This window comes from Melospiza georgiana, chromosome Z (assembly GCF_028018845.1).
Source record: "Melospiza georgiana isolate bMelGeo1 chromosome Z, bMelGeo1.pri, whole genome shotgun sequence".
Classification (NCBI taxonomy): domain Eukaryota; kingdom Metazoa; phylum Chordata; class Aves; order Passeriformes; family Passerellidae; genus Melospiza; species Melospiza georgiana.
In genome coordinates this window covers 439860-455644 of record NC_080465.1, presented here as the reverse complement: position 1 = coordinate 455644, position 15785 = coordinate 439860, and positions in this window count along the sequence as shown.

Below are 15785 nucleotides of genomic sequence, written 5' to 3'. Positions count from 1 at the left end.
GGCACGAGTTGAGGGAGGGGAAGGACTCTGTGAAGTCAAAGCCACCAAAGCTGACAGTCAGGAGAACCAGGGTGAAACTGGGCAGAGAGCCAGAGGGTCGGGCATTTAGGAACCTGGGAAAGGCACAGGGAGTGGGGGCAGCGGGAACGCAGAGGGAGGTGGAGAGAAGAGGGTAAAGATGGAGCTGTGTGTAGGGGAGCCGCGCGGAGTGTCCATGGAGGGTGACAGCGACACAGATCAGGCACCAAGGGATGCTGTGCACTGGTGTCACGGCAGCGTGTCCTTTGTGCCCGCCTGCCTTCTCTGGCAGAGCAGGTAACTGCCCGGGCACTGCGTCAAAGCGCTGACAGTGCCACTGGGTAGGGCACGCTTGCTGGAGGACACAATGAAATTTACAACGTATTGACCCTTGTCAGAGAAAATATTTCCTTTCCTCGATCACTTTAATTCTCTCACTAAATGAGCAAAATAATTGCAACAATGTTCTGTCTCTCTCCCAGTTCCATTAGATAGGAATCCCCAGCATTTTAAGGGCAAAACCTGTAACATCACTCCTCTGATGAAAAGAGCAGATAATTGCCCTGAGCTCCTCTCATTCCTGAGCCAGCCTCTCCTAGAGAACAACACTTCTGCTGTAGTTCCTGGGCTGAGGGTCCTGGGGTTAAGGGGAGAGCTTACCTTTCTGAACATTCACAATTTCTGAATGTAAGTTATTGAAAAGAGGGTGCTAGTGGTAAGAATGTTCAGATCCTCCATGGGAAACCATTTAGGGCTTATCTGCAGCTTCTGAAATGAATCTATGTGTATTTCATCTTTGACAGAAGTGAAAAAATTCAAAGTCAGAAAAGGTTCTGTGCTTGAGGACTTGGTGCTGCACTGCCAATAGTTCTTAGCTTTGACTTCATGATTTTGTGTTTTTTTTGGCTGGGCCCAGTCTCTATTTCTCTCTTTTACTGGAAAATTTCCCTTAAGGAACCACTGGTGATGGCCCAAGAGACAATGTTTGAATGCTTTGCATTATGTACTGCTTTGACATTTGGCATTCCCATGGCATTTTCCCCATTATCCCCCATCAATGTGAAATAAGCTGTCAGAGCATGAAATTGGTACTTTTACATATTCTTAATGTACAGATGTCAGTCTGAAAGCCATGCACAAGCTTTATGAATAAATTCTCTGTTTCATCCCTTTGCTTATGCATGGATATCTTTGGAAGACTTCCTTCCTTTTGGGGGGTTGTTGCAAAAAAGGCACAACCTTAAAAAGCAATAATCCTGCTTAGTAGAACTATCAGGAGGTGAAAGATAAGTTTAAGACGTTGTACACTGAATGCACTATAGACATATAAATGCAGAGCAGTAGTGTTCAAATTTTAGCACCTGTGTTCCTGGCATGGCAGCAGAAAGTGAACAACAGGTAGCAGATGCATAGAGGGAATATAATCAGTGACCCACTTTCTGATGCCAAATGCATCAACATGTTCCAAATCAAATCTGCTCATAGTTTACAAGTTTGTTATTCCGTGTTAATTAAAATGTAAGAATGGCAGTGCTTTATGGGAGGATGATTATGCCTAAACATAATGTACATGGAGAGAGAAGAAGAAGGGCCTGACAGAAGACCCACCCAGGACTCCAGATTGCTTGATTTTGTTGGTTTGATCACAAATACAAAACAAAGACAAGGAAAGTCACCTGCCTGAAAGTGAATCAGCTGCTCCACCCTCTGCTCTCAGCTGGTCTCAAGGATTTGCTCTGCAGCAGCGGCAGCTAATATTGGTGCTAAATGAGAGCAGAATGGTGGTGTTCCCATCGTCAGGAGCTCCCAAGAACAGGATGGGTAAAGAGCACAGCATGCTGATCTGGTCTCATAGCTGGCCCTTCTGTGAGCAGAGGATTATTTAGAGAGTTCTTGAGGTCCCTTACACCTGATTTGTCCTGTGACCTCATTCTCTGTTAGGCAGAAGGTTGGAGCAGGAGGATTTGGCTTCTGTTGACCTTTCTGCTGGAGTTGTGTGAGTTTGTCCAAAGAGTCCTGAAGGCTGTGTGGAGGTGTACCCTGGATCTCTGCTCGCCATGCCTGGAGGTGTGGCAGGAGTCCCCGAGCATCAGCAGGGTAACGTGCTGCTCCCCCAGATTTCTGGTTTGCAGTCAAATAAGGCGAGAGGCCAAAAGTCTGGTTTTTCTTTATGTAAACCCAAAACCAGCCCATGGACTATTTTTAGCTGAATTTCCCTAAACAATGAGTTATGCAACTGTGTCATCAGTCTTTGTTTGCTCCTCTTCCCTGTCTTGCTTTCCTCCCTACCAGAAGCTTGTGGTGTACAAGGCACCAGCTCCAGCCAGATGCAGCCAAATGGCTGGTGACAGCCTGTGCAACTGCTGCAAGAGCTGCCACATGGCCACTGCAGGGGCTCCAGTGCCTGCCCTTTGCATTGTCTGCAGTCACCATGAAACCTCTGTCGCAGTCAGTGGAAAGTCTGCTGTGGTCTCTTGTGCTGACAGACAAGCACTTTCAGTATGGGGTGTTCACCCCTCCCAGGTGCATAGCACCTTCCACAGCTCACCTGTTCATTTGGAAGGTGATGGAACATTTTTCGCTTTCTGTAGGAATTTCTGAACCCTAAATTTCTGAAATTAAGGGTTGAGCAGGGACTTCATGGAAGCATGAAGAGGACTTGTCCCAGGAAAGTCAGTTCTTCCCCCAGAGTGAGTATTTCTCTTCCTCAGCTCAGCTGCCAGCCTGAACATCAGTCTGACTGGGTAATGCAGCTGCCAGTTTTCCATCTGGACAAGTTCCATCAGGTGTGTGGGGCCCCCCGGCTGCATCCAGCTGCAGCGCCCTTTGGGCAGGCACGGTGCCTGTGGGGGACCCTGCCCTCGAGGGCACAGGGAGCAGAGCAGGATGGTCTGCAGGCAGAACCTCTGTTCTGCTGCTAAAGGCAGCCTAACACCAAGGCTGTCAATAAGTCTCTGCTGGGAAATGAGCCAAAGCCAAGCAGTTTCTGTGATGCCTAGGCAGTGCCCCGGGACTGTGGCAAGATCACTCCCTTGCACATTTTGTCCAGGAAACAACAGGCAGGACAGCCTTTCACTGTGAGCATGAGAGACAGTGATCCACTGTACAACCACAGGCTACCCTCCAGTGCACTTCACGGGACTGCAGGTCTCCTTCACCAGAACAAGACGTAGATATGAGCATATGTTATTTTTTATGGGGAAAAAAGGCAGTCTGGAGCTGATGCATGCAGAAGTCTTTCACTTCCAGGACCCTGGGGCCTTGTGACCCAAGGGGTTGCAGGTCCAGCTACAAATATGTGTATTGTCAGGAATAGGCCAGCAGAGGACAAAGTAATCTAGCAGTGATGGTAAAAGGCTATCCTGAGCTGGAGGACCACTTTCATTTACTGCAGAAAATGTTTGATTTTCTAAACAGGGGCATGAAGTTAATCCTCATAAGGAGAAATCTAAGTCCTGTGCTACTCTCTGCAGGATTTCTCCTACTTCATTAAACTCTGACATCTCAAAGGGCAAATCCACATTGTCATGTGCCACTTGTGCTTGAATAAAATGTGCGTATCAGTGCTTAATACAAGCTTATTTTTCCTTCTTATTTTGCAAGTGTAATTGCATAGTAAATCGAGCCACAGGCTTCTATTTACTTGTTAACATTAAGAGTGTGTCAGGCCGTATGTAAACAAGGGTATTAGGACAGATCTGGAGCAGAGTCAGTCTGTGCCAGCTGGAGACATGGTGCCTGTCTCTCCATTTACTGTGAGCGTTTGAGGCACCGGGAAGGAGTGATGACTTTAGTAAATACCCTCACTAGCAAACACAGCTGTAGGATATTCCTGTCTGGTTATTTTACCACCAAGATTTTGGTGTTTTCTAATGTTGCTTTTTCTACAAGTTTTCTGTCTCAGATGATGAAATTTTAAGTGCTTGCAGAATAAATTTTCCAGGAAGTCTTGGAGCACAGTTCCCCGGTGCAAGGTGTCCAGAGGTGTGCACAGCCAACCTGAGACATGTGCAGCCTTTGGTGAGAAATGGACTGCTCCTGCTGGGTGCCTGTGGAAGAGATTACTGCTTCAGACTGACTTAGCCTTGGCCTGAAATGCTCCAGATTCTGGGTCATGCTCTGAGGGTGTCAGCTGCACTGAGCAGCCCCCTCTGTGAAATTTCTTGTCTCCAAGAAGGTGCCTATAGATAGCATTTTCAATCTCTTGGACAGCTCCAGCAGCCCACGCAGGCTGGGCCCACAGGTTTTCCAGCCCTTTACACCCTGTGTGGCTCCCCCCTGAGTGCCTTTCCCCGATCCCTGTCTGGCCTGGGCAGGAGGGCAGGACGGGACCTGGTGAGGTGGCACAGTGCCAGCGCCACCCCTCTGCTTCCGAGGCACTGCCCAGAGCTCTGTGCTCCCTCAGCAGGACACTCAGAGGTGTCTGCACGGCCCCAGTGCAGAGCACCCCTCCACCCCATTCTCCCCTTTTCTCCTTGCTGTGTGACCCTGTTGGGAGAGGGTCTGGGCTGCCAGCCGCAGGGTCTCTCTGGCTGTGTCTCAGCTTTGTTTCTCACCCCCAGGTGATTCACCTAGCTCTTCCACTGCCTGTCTTCCAGGGATTCACAGATGTGCTCATCGCTCTCACCTTGGGAAGAGCATCTGCAGAGATTTTACCCTGTTTTGTCACAAATCTGGAACACACATCATCAATACGTCTGCAGGAATGAATCACAGAGGTCTCACTCCTGGTAGGTGTAGGTCTACTTTTCATAGTCCAGATGGCCTTCCTTTGGTGCATGAGAATTTGCAGAAAAATCCAGCCTGGCTAGTTTTCCACCTTACCCCATGGTTGCTTCTGCAGCAAGGTGAGCCCCTGTTCTGTTTCCCTGGCCCCATCTGAGCCCTCAGTTTGGCCCTGAGCCCTGGCTAGCCAGGAGCTGTGGCTGTGAGAGGACAGACCCTGGGCAGCCCTGCCAGCCTTGGTGGGTGCCACAGCCTCTGCCATGAGCTGGCAGCAGCCAGAGCAGTGCTGGTGTGGGGCTGAAGGTGGGGGTCCTCCAGAATGCAGATCAGGCAGCGCCCAGGGAGTGAAACACACTCTGCTCAGGCTGGGGATGTAAGCCACATGCCCCATTCCATGCAATGCAGAACCTGCTCCCACACCGTGTTTCTTCTTGGCGGTCTTTGCAGTGCTTGTGTATGGCAAGAAGGTCCCAGCAGAGGCTGCTCCTCTTGCTCCAAGGATGGGTAGACCAGGAGAGTGATGCTGGGAGTTCAGGAGGGCAAAGTGAGCTCCCGGGTTCTGCTCTCTCCTGAGTGCTGTGGATGTTCAGGACTGACAACCCCCAGGGGCTATGTGGTCTGCATCCCCAGGTGGAACAGCAACTCAGACAGAGACACCTGCACAAACCCTCTTGCCTCTGGTATGTCACAGCTCATGGCATGTGAAGCCTCACCCCTGCAGCACCCTGAAGAGCTTGGTAACTGTTCCCCTGGGCATTTGTGAAGCCATGGCTGATCTGAAGGGCCTTTGGGGGCAGCTGGCTGGGCACAGGACCAAGCCCTAGATGTCTCCTGCAAGGCTTGCAGGAGGGAAGGGTAACACAGACTGTGCAGCCAGTGCAGAGGGAAAACCACCAAAAGCAGCCCAAGCTGAGGTGCCTGCAAATGTGACAGCTGGAGCCAACAGTTGTTAGGACAGATGCAGCAACATTAGCCATGAGGCCACCACACATCCCACTGCCTCTTTCACTTTTCCCTTCTGGAGGAAAACCAGAAAAGGAATTGTGGGGTTAAAGTGTCCAGTTAGTCTCAGCCTGGCTTCATTCCTCCTGCCTTAGTCTGTGCAGATGCCTTCCAGGAGAACTCCTGCCCATCACCACAGAGCTGTGGGAGGGGCAGCCCATGGTGGCATGTCCAGACACCGCTGTTTGGGCACAGTCTGTGGCCATTGTCACTGGAGATCTCTGGATTCACAGGGTCTATGCTGGTTGTGAACCAAAGAAGCTGCCATGCAAGTGTGTTTACTGGGCAGAGAGGAGCCTTCTGAGGAGGTGAGGCACCCACGTGAGAGCTGCTCTGTGAGGTGTTCACTGGGTCTGCCTTGGGGTAGTTGGTCCCTCTCTTAGGACTGGAGAAGCCCATCCCTGGGGACCCTGCAGGAGCAGAACACCGTGTCTCCTGTGCAAGGACATATTAAGCCTAGGCAAAGCAGGCTCAGGGCAGCACATCTCTGGGGAGACAAAGCTCTGTGCCCTTTGCCAGGGCAATGGAAGGCCAGCCTGTGGTGGCTGCTGACCCGGCAGGAGACACTGGGGGCACAGGGCTGGCCCCCCTCCTGAGCTGAAGGAAGCAGGGTGGCAAAGACCTCTGCCAGCACAGGAGTGTCATGGTCATGGTGATCTGCATGGAGCAATTTTGAAACATTGCAATTTCAGCTAATTCCATTGCAAGCATAGGTAGTAGATAACTAGCTCAACATCTTGTGTCGCATCCAGCTGACCTGCTACTTATTTCAGCAATGGAACTAGCAAAAATTGCTGATCTCTGCATGGTGACCGGGGCTGTCCAGGTATTGCACACAGTGGGAACAGAGTGGGCCAGAAGAACACAGGTGGCAGGGTTTCATATGGCAGTGTTGGAGTAAGGGGAGGAGTTTTCTCTACTTGGTGCTAGTAAGGGTATTTTCTGACCTAAATGATGCTATAAGTCTAGGAGAAGGTGGAGGAAGCAAATAGTGGTTCTGTTTAGTTGAATTCCCCTCACACAGCAGACAAGAAATGTCTCAGAAAGCCTCTTAGGCTGCTCCTGTGGTGTAGGGAGGCGGACTGGTTGCTTGTCAGTGGGCAGACAGGCTGCACTATGTGTTCAGAATATGACAGCCCCTTGTTTAGGGAAGGATCTAAATTCCCTTGGCTGCCAGGCCTTGTTTCCTTCCCTGGGAGGCCAGAGCCTAAGCTGAAGGGCTCCCCATTCAGACCAGGCTGAAACACACTCCTCACCAACCTCATGAAGCCAACACGGCTGGGCTGGCGAGAAGTAGGAGGTGGAATATGAGATGCTGCTCAATGTGTGTGAGAATCTGGGGATTTGAACAGCCAGTGATCTAATGTCCATAGATCACACAGGAACCTGCAGTTCACAGTGTCCTCAAGCATGTAAAGCTTTCTGTGGGGAAAGGTAGATTCGTCACCTGGAAGAGTCCCCAAGCCCAAAAAGGTGAAGTTCTCATGACAAAAATGGTCAAAGCAGTGTTCTGAAACGAACTTATTGTGAAAAATAAGTTGTCTTAGGATTGCACCAGTGAATGTCAGGAGTTGGACTTTACTGAGCCTTGTAGATCTGTTCCAGCTTAGGATAATCTGTGATTCTGTGGTTGTTATATCATTAAGACATGACTAGTTGTAATCAAAACCTTTTCTAAAACAAACAGACAAGCAAACAGGAACCCCAAGAGGCAAGCTATGGTCTGCATCACATACACGATGTGGAAAATCTCAGCCCAGACTTTTAAAATCTCGTGAAGGCATCAGCAGCTGAAGATCTTGTGGGAAGTGATGGCCGTGCAGTTGGGCAGTGAACCTTGAGTCACCTATAATTAGGCAAGGAAACAAATGTACCGGAAATGATACAAACAAGTTATTAATAGCTGCCTCATTTTCACCGCTCTCCATCTGCAGGCTGGGCTGGGCTGTCCTCGGGCCGTGCTGGGTGCCCTGGCGCCACAGCTGGGCTCACTTTGGCCCACTTGCCCCGGGAAGAGGCGCAGGCTTTGCCTGGTGATAGGGGCTCCATGTGTGCAGGAGGTTTGCAGGTACCTGCCAGGTACCCACACTGCAGTGGGCAGCGCTCAGCTGCCTTGGCTGTGAAACCAGGGGCTCCTGCGCTGGTGTCAATACATGAACACTCGGGGATGAAGTGTCTAGGAGATGTGAGCTTAGCTGGGAGTGCTGGAAAAAGGGCTGTTAGGACAAATCCTGGAGGTTTAGTTTCAGACAGGCACTGCGGAGTATTGGAGCGCTGGCTCTCCCATGAATATCCATCTCTAGAAAAAGCTACAAATCTCCCTACTGTTTGTCCTGCTTAGTTAGAATTCACTAGTTTCGGCTACTGTTTCAATATTTTACTGATAGGAAAGCAAATTTCCCAGTTTGATTGACAAAAACAAGATAATTTGAGAGATGCATGTTATATGGGCAGGTCTTTTGAAATAAAGCATTTAAGAATTAGTTTGAAATCAGGCCGTGGGGGTGTCAGCTTTCTCTCTGTGGGGAGTTCACACAGTGAGGCCTCCTATTTAGCATACTGTCCGTTGAATCACCCTATTTCTGAATTTCTGAGGTATTTAGATTTATTTCAATGTTTACAATGTATTTGTTGTTCATCAAACATATTTACCCAGGCTAACCCAACATGAAAGAAATTATCTTGTTTACAGTGGAACTTTGACAAAAATCATGCAGGAAAGATAGACAAACACACATAAACTTGGATTGCTGAGTGGAACATTGATTTGCTGCCACTTCCAATTTTTCTCATTAGAACTTATTTTATTTGAACATAACTCAGTACTCCGTGTAAATGTGAAGTTGTTAATCTTATTACTATACAGAAAACAAATTAATTATTATGCATGATATTGGAAATGGGTTGTTAGGTTGGCATTGTGAAAATTAGAAAAATACACTCATTACTTCAAATGATATCTGATATACATGTACAACTCTGTTTTTAAAATCATTTGCAATATTCAGATAGCAAATACAGCAAGTAGGAAAGTCCCTTTTTTTTTTCCTGTGTGGTTTTAAAATTTCAGGCCTCCATCCTGAAGGTTGGATTAAAGACTGCAGTACACAGATGGAATTTTATATTTTGAAACGCTGGTATTGAACCAGAGAAAATGAAGTTGTTAGATTGAATTTCATCCAGCTGCAAGGCAGGATTCACCATGTTCATACAATTAATTAGTATGAGAGCTGGGTGGCTTACCTGTACAGGACAAGGATCTGCATTTCAGGTCTGCTGTCTCACCATGACTGCTTCTTGAGAACACTTTGATGGGTGGAGAAAGCCTACTAGTGGTATTCTTTTGGGGAAAAAGCCAACGCACAGTGTCAGGAGCAGGAGAAGGAGTGTCTCTGTTGGCAAAGCTGGCACGGCTGCCGGAGTGCCAGGAAGGCAGGCTGTGGCCAAGCCCTGTCCTGCTGTGGCACCTCTGTGAGCCAGTGTGGATGTGAGGAGGGCTGGGAGGAAAGGGGCCAGGCTGCGCCCCTTGTGCTCTGTCTCTCTGAGCACGGGATATCCCTGCTCTTGGGGCACTGACAGGGCACACAGTGGGTCTGCTCCCTCGCCCTGGCACAGTCTGATGCCAGGGACAGGCACAGACAGGTGGGGCTCGCTCTGCCCTTAGGATGCCTGTGCTCCCTCCCAATGTCCCTAGCCATGGCAGTCATCAAAACTCCTGCCATGTGTAAGTGCCACCTCCATAGATAAGGAGGAGCCCTCAGCAGTCAGAACTGTCAAGTCATCAGCTACAGCGTGTCAATGTAATTAGCAAAAGTCAGTTTTCCCTTCCAAAATGGAGCCCCCTTACTTACTGTGAGCTTGGCCTGCCCAGAAGCTGCCACTTGAATCTTTTCTCTGCAGTCCTGCCCATGTGAAATGCATTGGTCTCTCTGTGGAGAGCTGGCAGTCTGAGGAGCCTCACAGGAGCCAAAGTGGCAGGATTTTCAGAAAAAGTGTCTCAAAATCTGAGACAAAAGGGTAAAATAATAGCACTGGAAGGTTTCTGATCTTTACCTTGCTCATTGCCCAGTTCATCCTGGAGTCTTTTTTTTGCCCTGATCACATGTACCTGGCAGACCTTAGCATGCATATAACCCTGCCCTCCATCGCAAATGCCCACCAACACCCTTTTCCATGCTAGACCCTATTTCTCCAGGCTGAACCCATTATTCTCCTTGTAATTTCCCTCACTGTCCATCTGGTACAATCACACTTCTCTTCTGAGGCTGAGAGCTACTTTTGAGGAGTGGCACTGTGGTAGTTCTGCTGTCCTCTCTGCTGGACCAGGCAGTGAGACAGAGAGATGGGAAAGCACCCACTGATCACCCGTGCTAAGCTGCTCTGCACACACCAGCTGGACTCACAGGCCTCTGAGCAGATCAGAACATCTTCCTTCACCAAGGTGACAAGTTCCACCTGTCCTGTGCTGTGGGAGCAGTTTGGACTGTGGTTTCTGTGTGCAATTTCTTTGGAAACTCCTACAGGCAGGGAGGGAAAGGCAAAAAGGCAGCCCTATCAAAAAACCAAGATCTTTGTCACAATTGGAGCATCCAGAGGGGACTTTCAGCAGGGCAACTGGCAACAACTTGTCCTTTGGGAAACAAGTGTTTAATGACATCCCATGTGCCTTGCTGCAAAATTTCTGAAAAACCTTCTCCCAGATTGGTCACAATACTCAAAATAATGCATACCCCACAGGGCAAGAAATAGAGACAGAACTAAAATAGCAGCACTAATGAGCGAAGTAAATATCAGAGCAGAACGGTAAAAGCAGTGAGGAAATTCCCCTAAAGAATGTTTTGTTCCGCTTTAGTGACGCTAAATACGAGGGTTTATCATCAGTGTCTCTCATGCCATGAGCCATGTGGAGAGGAACACACCTGGGCATTTTTTGGACACTGTTTCATCCCTGGAACCACAGTTCAAACAAATCTCTGAGACTGAGAAACAGAGGTGGTGGAAAGTGAGTAATTTCTTGCAGTTTGAGCAGCTGAGTGGGCAGTGATATAGCACTCTCCAGGTAGCAATGTGGAATCACACAACAGTTTTGGTTGGGGATGATTTTAAGAACCATCCCATGCCACTCCTGCCATGGCAGGGACGCTTTCCTCTGTCCCAGTGTCCAGCCTGGCCTCGGGCAGTGCCAGGGATGCAGGGGCAGCCCCAGCTGCTCTGGGCACCCTGTGCCAGGGCCTGCCCACCCTGCCAGGGAACAATTCCTCATTGCCAAGATCCCGGCCAGCCCTGCCCTCTGGCACCGGGAGCCACTCCCTGTGTCCTGTTATATCATCCCCATGTCTAAAGTGCCTCTCCAGATCTGTTCAGCATCCTTTCCTGCAGAACATATCATGAAGTAAATGGCTTTTCATGGTGGTTATAGATATATAGTGAGCAAACAGGGTAAGTGTTATCAAACCACTCCTTTTTAATTTTCTTCTTATTGATTTCAAAATTTGCCTAAAAAAGGGTTTCAATTACAAGACAACATTTTTATATTTCACACTTGGTAATTTTCATAGAGCTGTATAATTGGAGGTAAGCAGAATCTGGAGTTAATGAAATAGATTTCTGCATTGTTCTTAAAGTCCCCAGCTAATGACCATTTACAGTGTGATGAGAAAAAGCAGAGCTCTTTGTCATCTGCTCCAAACACAGCCCCCACCCCTGCAGAATCAAAGTGAATGCAAATAAAGAAAGAGAAATTACACCAAAAATACCTAAGGAGAGGAGAAAAACAATCTTGTGTGGTGATTATTCTCAAAGGAATGCAAGAACTGAAAGCACCCTGACCTGTTGCTGTATGCAGCAGGACCAATAAGAGTGACTCCCCCTCTGCACAGCCCGCATCCACCGTCCCGTTGCAGGCCCCTCGTGGGATGGATTCCATGGAGAAGTTCCACGCGCAGTTCCGTGCTCGTGTGGGGGGAGCAGCTCCCACCACGGGAGGGGTGGGGCTCCCAGCTTTGCAAGCAATGAAGCTGAAGGGCTGGGAGATGCCAGGACACAGCAGGATTGGGGCCCTCTGGAAGCTGTTGCTGCCACCTGGGACATTCTCCAAGGCCCAGGGGATTGAAATAGTGCTCAGAAACATTTCCAGGGGAAGAAAGTGCTTTGTTTTATTGCATGGCAATGTATAAGATGCTAATAGCTTTGGAACAGGTGAGAGAAATGCTGCAGAAGCAAAAAGGGGAGTTAATTCTTGACATAAAAAGGCAAGACAGCTTCCCAACCTGGTAAAGTAAAATCACTGATACAGTATAAATAATAAATGCCCCTTTCCCTTTTTTTCCTTTTCATTTCCATGTAACAGGTATTTTTCTGACCCTGGTGGCAGGCAGAGCAGTGCCCTGCCAAGCAATGCTGTGCCCTGCCAAGCAATGCTGTGCAACAGAACAGCCTGAGGGGCAAGAATCAGAGTTCAGCAGGGGTGGGAGAGGACCAGCAAGGAGGAGAGGTCTGGCCTGGACTGTGAGTATCTTGGCAGAATGCAGAACAGAGGAAATGGTCCCCAGAAACATGCTGGTGCTGGGCAGAGGTGGTGTTGTTGTGGAAGAGGCTGCCAGGCTGGCACTGACCAGTGCTGTGAGTGCTGTGCCCAGCTGTGTGCCCCCAGTTTAGGAAGGCCATGGAGGGGCTGCAGCGGGCTCAGAGAAGGGCAGCGAGGCTGGGGAGGGCTCTGCCACACAGTTCCTGTGGGCAGCAGCTGAGGGAGCTGGGGCTGTTTGTCCTGCACAAGAGGAGGCCCAGGGGACACCTCCTCACCCTGTGCAGCTCCTGAAAGGTGCCCGTGCCCAGCTGGGGCTGGGCTCTGCTCCCAGGGGACACGGGCAGAACCAGGGCACACAGCCCGAGCTGTGCCAGGGGAGGGCCAGGCTGGGCAGCAGGGACAATTCTCACTGAAAGAGGGGCTGGGGGCTGGGATGGGCTGAGCTGTGCCAGGGGAGGGCCAGGCTGGGCACTGGGATGGGGCTGAGCTGTGCCAGGGGAGGGCCAGGCTGGGCACTGGGACAATTCTCACTGAAAGAGGGGCTGGGCACTGGGATGGGGCTGAGCTGTGCCAGGGGAGGGCCAGGCTGGGCAGCAGGGACAATTCTCACTGAAAGAGGGGCTGGGTGCTGGGATGGGCTGAGCTGTGCCAGGGGAGGGCCAGGCTGGGCAGCAGGGACAATTCTCACTGAAAGAGGGGCTGGGTGCTGGGATGGGCTGAGCTGTGCCAGGGGAGGGCCAGGCTGGGCACTGGGATGGGCTGAGCTGTGCCAGGGGAGGGCCAGGCTGGGCAGCAGGGACAATTCTCACTGAAAGAGGGGCTGGGCACTGGGATGGGGCTGAGCTGTGCCAGGGGAGGGCCAGGCTGGGCACTGGGATGGGGCTGAGCTGTGCCAGGGGAGGGCCAGGCTGGGCACTGGGATGGGCTGAGCTGTGCCAGGGGAGGGCCAGGCTGGGCACTGGGACAATTCTCACTGAAAGAGGGGCTGGGGGCTGGGATGGGCTGCCCAGGGAGCTGTGCAGTGACCGGCCCTGGAGGGGTTTAACAGAGCCTGGACGTGGCACTCGGTGCCATGGTTTAGCTGATGAGGAGCTGTTGGGTCACAGCTGGGACTTGATGGTCCCAAAGGTCTTTTCCAACCTGGGTCATGCTGTGATTCTGTGGCCAGACTTTGTGGAGTCACCCAAATGATGATGCAATTCACAGGGCCTGTCCCACTGTCACGATTTGGCCGTTTCCCCTTGGTCAGAGACCATTCCAGCTGGGTCTGAGGATGATGTGCTGGTGGAAAGCCTGAGCAGCAGAACCAGAGGATGTGACCTCTGTGCATGCCTGTCTGACACTTGCTCCTTCCTGCCCTCTGAGTGGGCCCGGCTGCAGGTGCTGTGTGGGAAATCCCCTGGCTGCCCCTGTGAGCTGCTCTGCCACAGCCCTGCACAACGTGTCACTGATGTCACACGTCCCCTCCCATCCCTGCAGCACCTTGCTGGTCCTGGTCCCCAGCCGCACGACCCCATAGGGTCCCTTCCAGCCACATGCCCTTTCCACCAGGGTCTGTGCTCATGGGCCATTTCCCACAGGACAGCCTCCTGTCTAAGGGTCATTTGATTGCCCACAGTAGTGAGATGAATATCCCACTTGTTTCTGGTCCTCATTGTGAAAATCTAGCAAAGTGCTGTTAGGGAGCGTGTGCTGCCCCAGTCCCTTATCACAAAACCCATTTCAGAGACAAATCTGGCACCCCAGGGTGTACAGCCCCCTCATGCAGCCCAAACCCTCCCCCGAGCGGGTGTCTAGTGGGGCTTCCACCCAGGGCTGCTGTGAATGGGAAACTTCCTGGGCTTTAGCAGCATGGCCTGGGGGTCGAAAATGTACAAACGTTTTCATCCCTCTTTCACGTACTTCTCTTCTTCTGAATGTGTGCTGTGGACATGCACAAAGGCCCTCCTGACTAGCATGATTAAATGCATGTTTGCGCATTCTTGCATCATCAGACTTGTTTCCTAAAACCATGGATGGAAACCTTTCTATAGGCCACTGAAAAATGATGGTTAAAACACCTATCTAAAGCAGCTGATACGAGGTTTGTGGTAAATTCTCAAGTGGAAATTCAAAAACTCTTTGAAAGCAGAATATTGTAGGATGAAAAATCCTTTGGCAGCTGGGATTTGTGGCGGCATCTATTTGTGTGTGTGGCAGAACGTCAACAAAGGGATGTGCTTACTTAACAATCAACCTCTGGCTAACTAAGGAAGATCAGGAGAATATTGTACTGTGCTTCTGTAGGCATTAAGCACCTGATCTGGAAAGATTCTGGACCCTGTTGGACTCTGATGCTACCCAGTTTCTGATCCTCTCCATTTATTTGATTAGAGTTAATTACATGTTTGGAGACTGTGACCCACCAACCTTTTTTAAAATAAGTAGAGGAGAACTACTTTAATAATAGGAAACCGAATCTAGGAAAGGTAACAGCTAATATATTGAATATGTCTGCTTTTGAGCTCTGAGAAATTTAGCATCCTGTCGTCTGCTTGCACTTTCAGAACACTTCTATGTCTAGCGATGGGCTCACTTAATACACTGTATTTTCTTCTTGGTGGGTAATTTTTGGAAGCAGACTATTCAGTGATTTAAATTCTGGTCTTCCAAGCTATCTCTTCTCCCAGAAATTATCAAAATCAAAGGAATCAATTTGACCTTTTTCAACGTTTTAATAGCAGCAAACACAGAAGTTACAGCAGGACATGAACCTGAGGGGATTTTTTAAAGTTTCTCAAGAGAGACTGGAAAAGCAAGCATTATGTAGTGAAGTCGTCTATTTCCAGCTAGAGACCCCATAAAAAGCCCCAAACCAAACGAATTATTGGTTTGTTTACTTTGCAACATAGCTATAATGGACCCCTCCTCTTAAAATGTCCATGGGAGGATGCTTTTAGGCTGTGGGAAGCGAGGCTTACAGCTTAGCGAGCTGTTCCGCCGAGCACAGCGGCCCGCAGCCAGAATCTCTGTTGTGTTTGAAGCAGCAGAGAGGTGACAATCTGCCCTCCGGGCATCCCACTTGGATGAGGCACCCGGGGTGAGCTCCGCGCACGGTGACAAAGGGCGGACCCCAAGGGTGCTGTTCCAGGAGGTCCCCGACCCGCAGCGGCCGCGATTCGATTCCCGCTGTGTGCTCTGCCCAGAGCTCTGCAGTCCCTGGGCGCTCCGCGGCACCTTCCGACTAGCCAAGGAACCCGCAGTTTGGCCCCTCTCGCCCTTTCCGCAGGGCCGCTCTCTGTCCGCAGAGCCCCGCGGAGCCTCAGGAGCCTCTTTCCCCCTGCGTTTGGTCGCACAGGCAGCGCTCATCCCGCCGCTGCCACCGCAGCCGAGCGAGCGCGTTTCCTCCGGGGGCTGCCCCGAGCGCCGCTCCGGCTCCCTCGCCTTCCCCGCTGTGCAGGGCCCGGGCCAGCCCGAGCATCCCGCTGTGCTCCCTGGAGGCCGGGCCCTCGCTCCGCCGCCTTCCCGCGGCAAT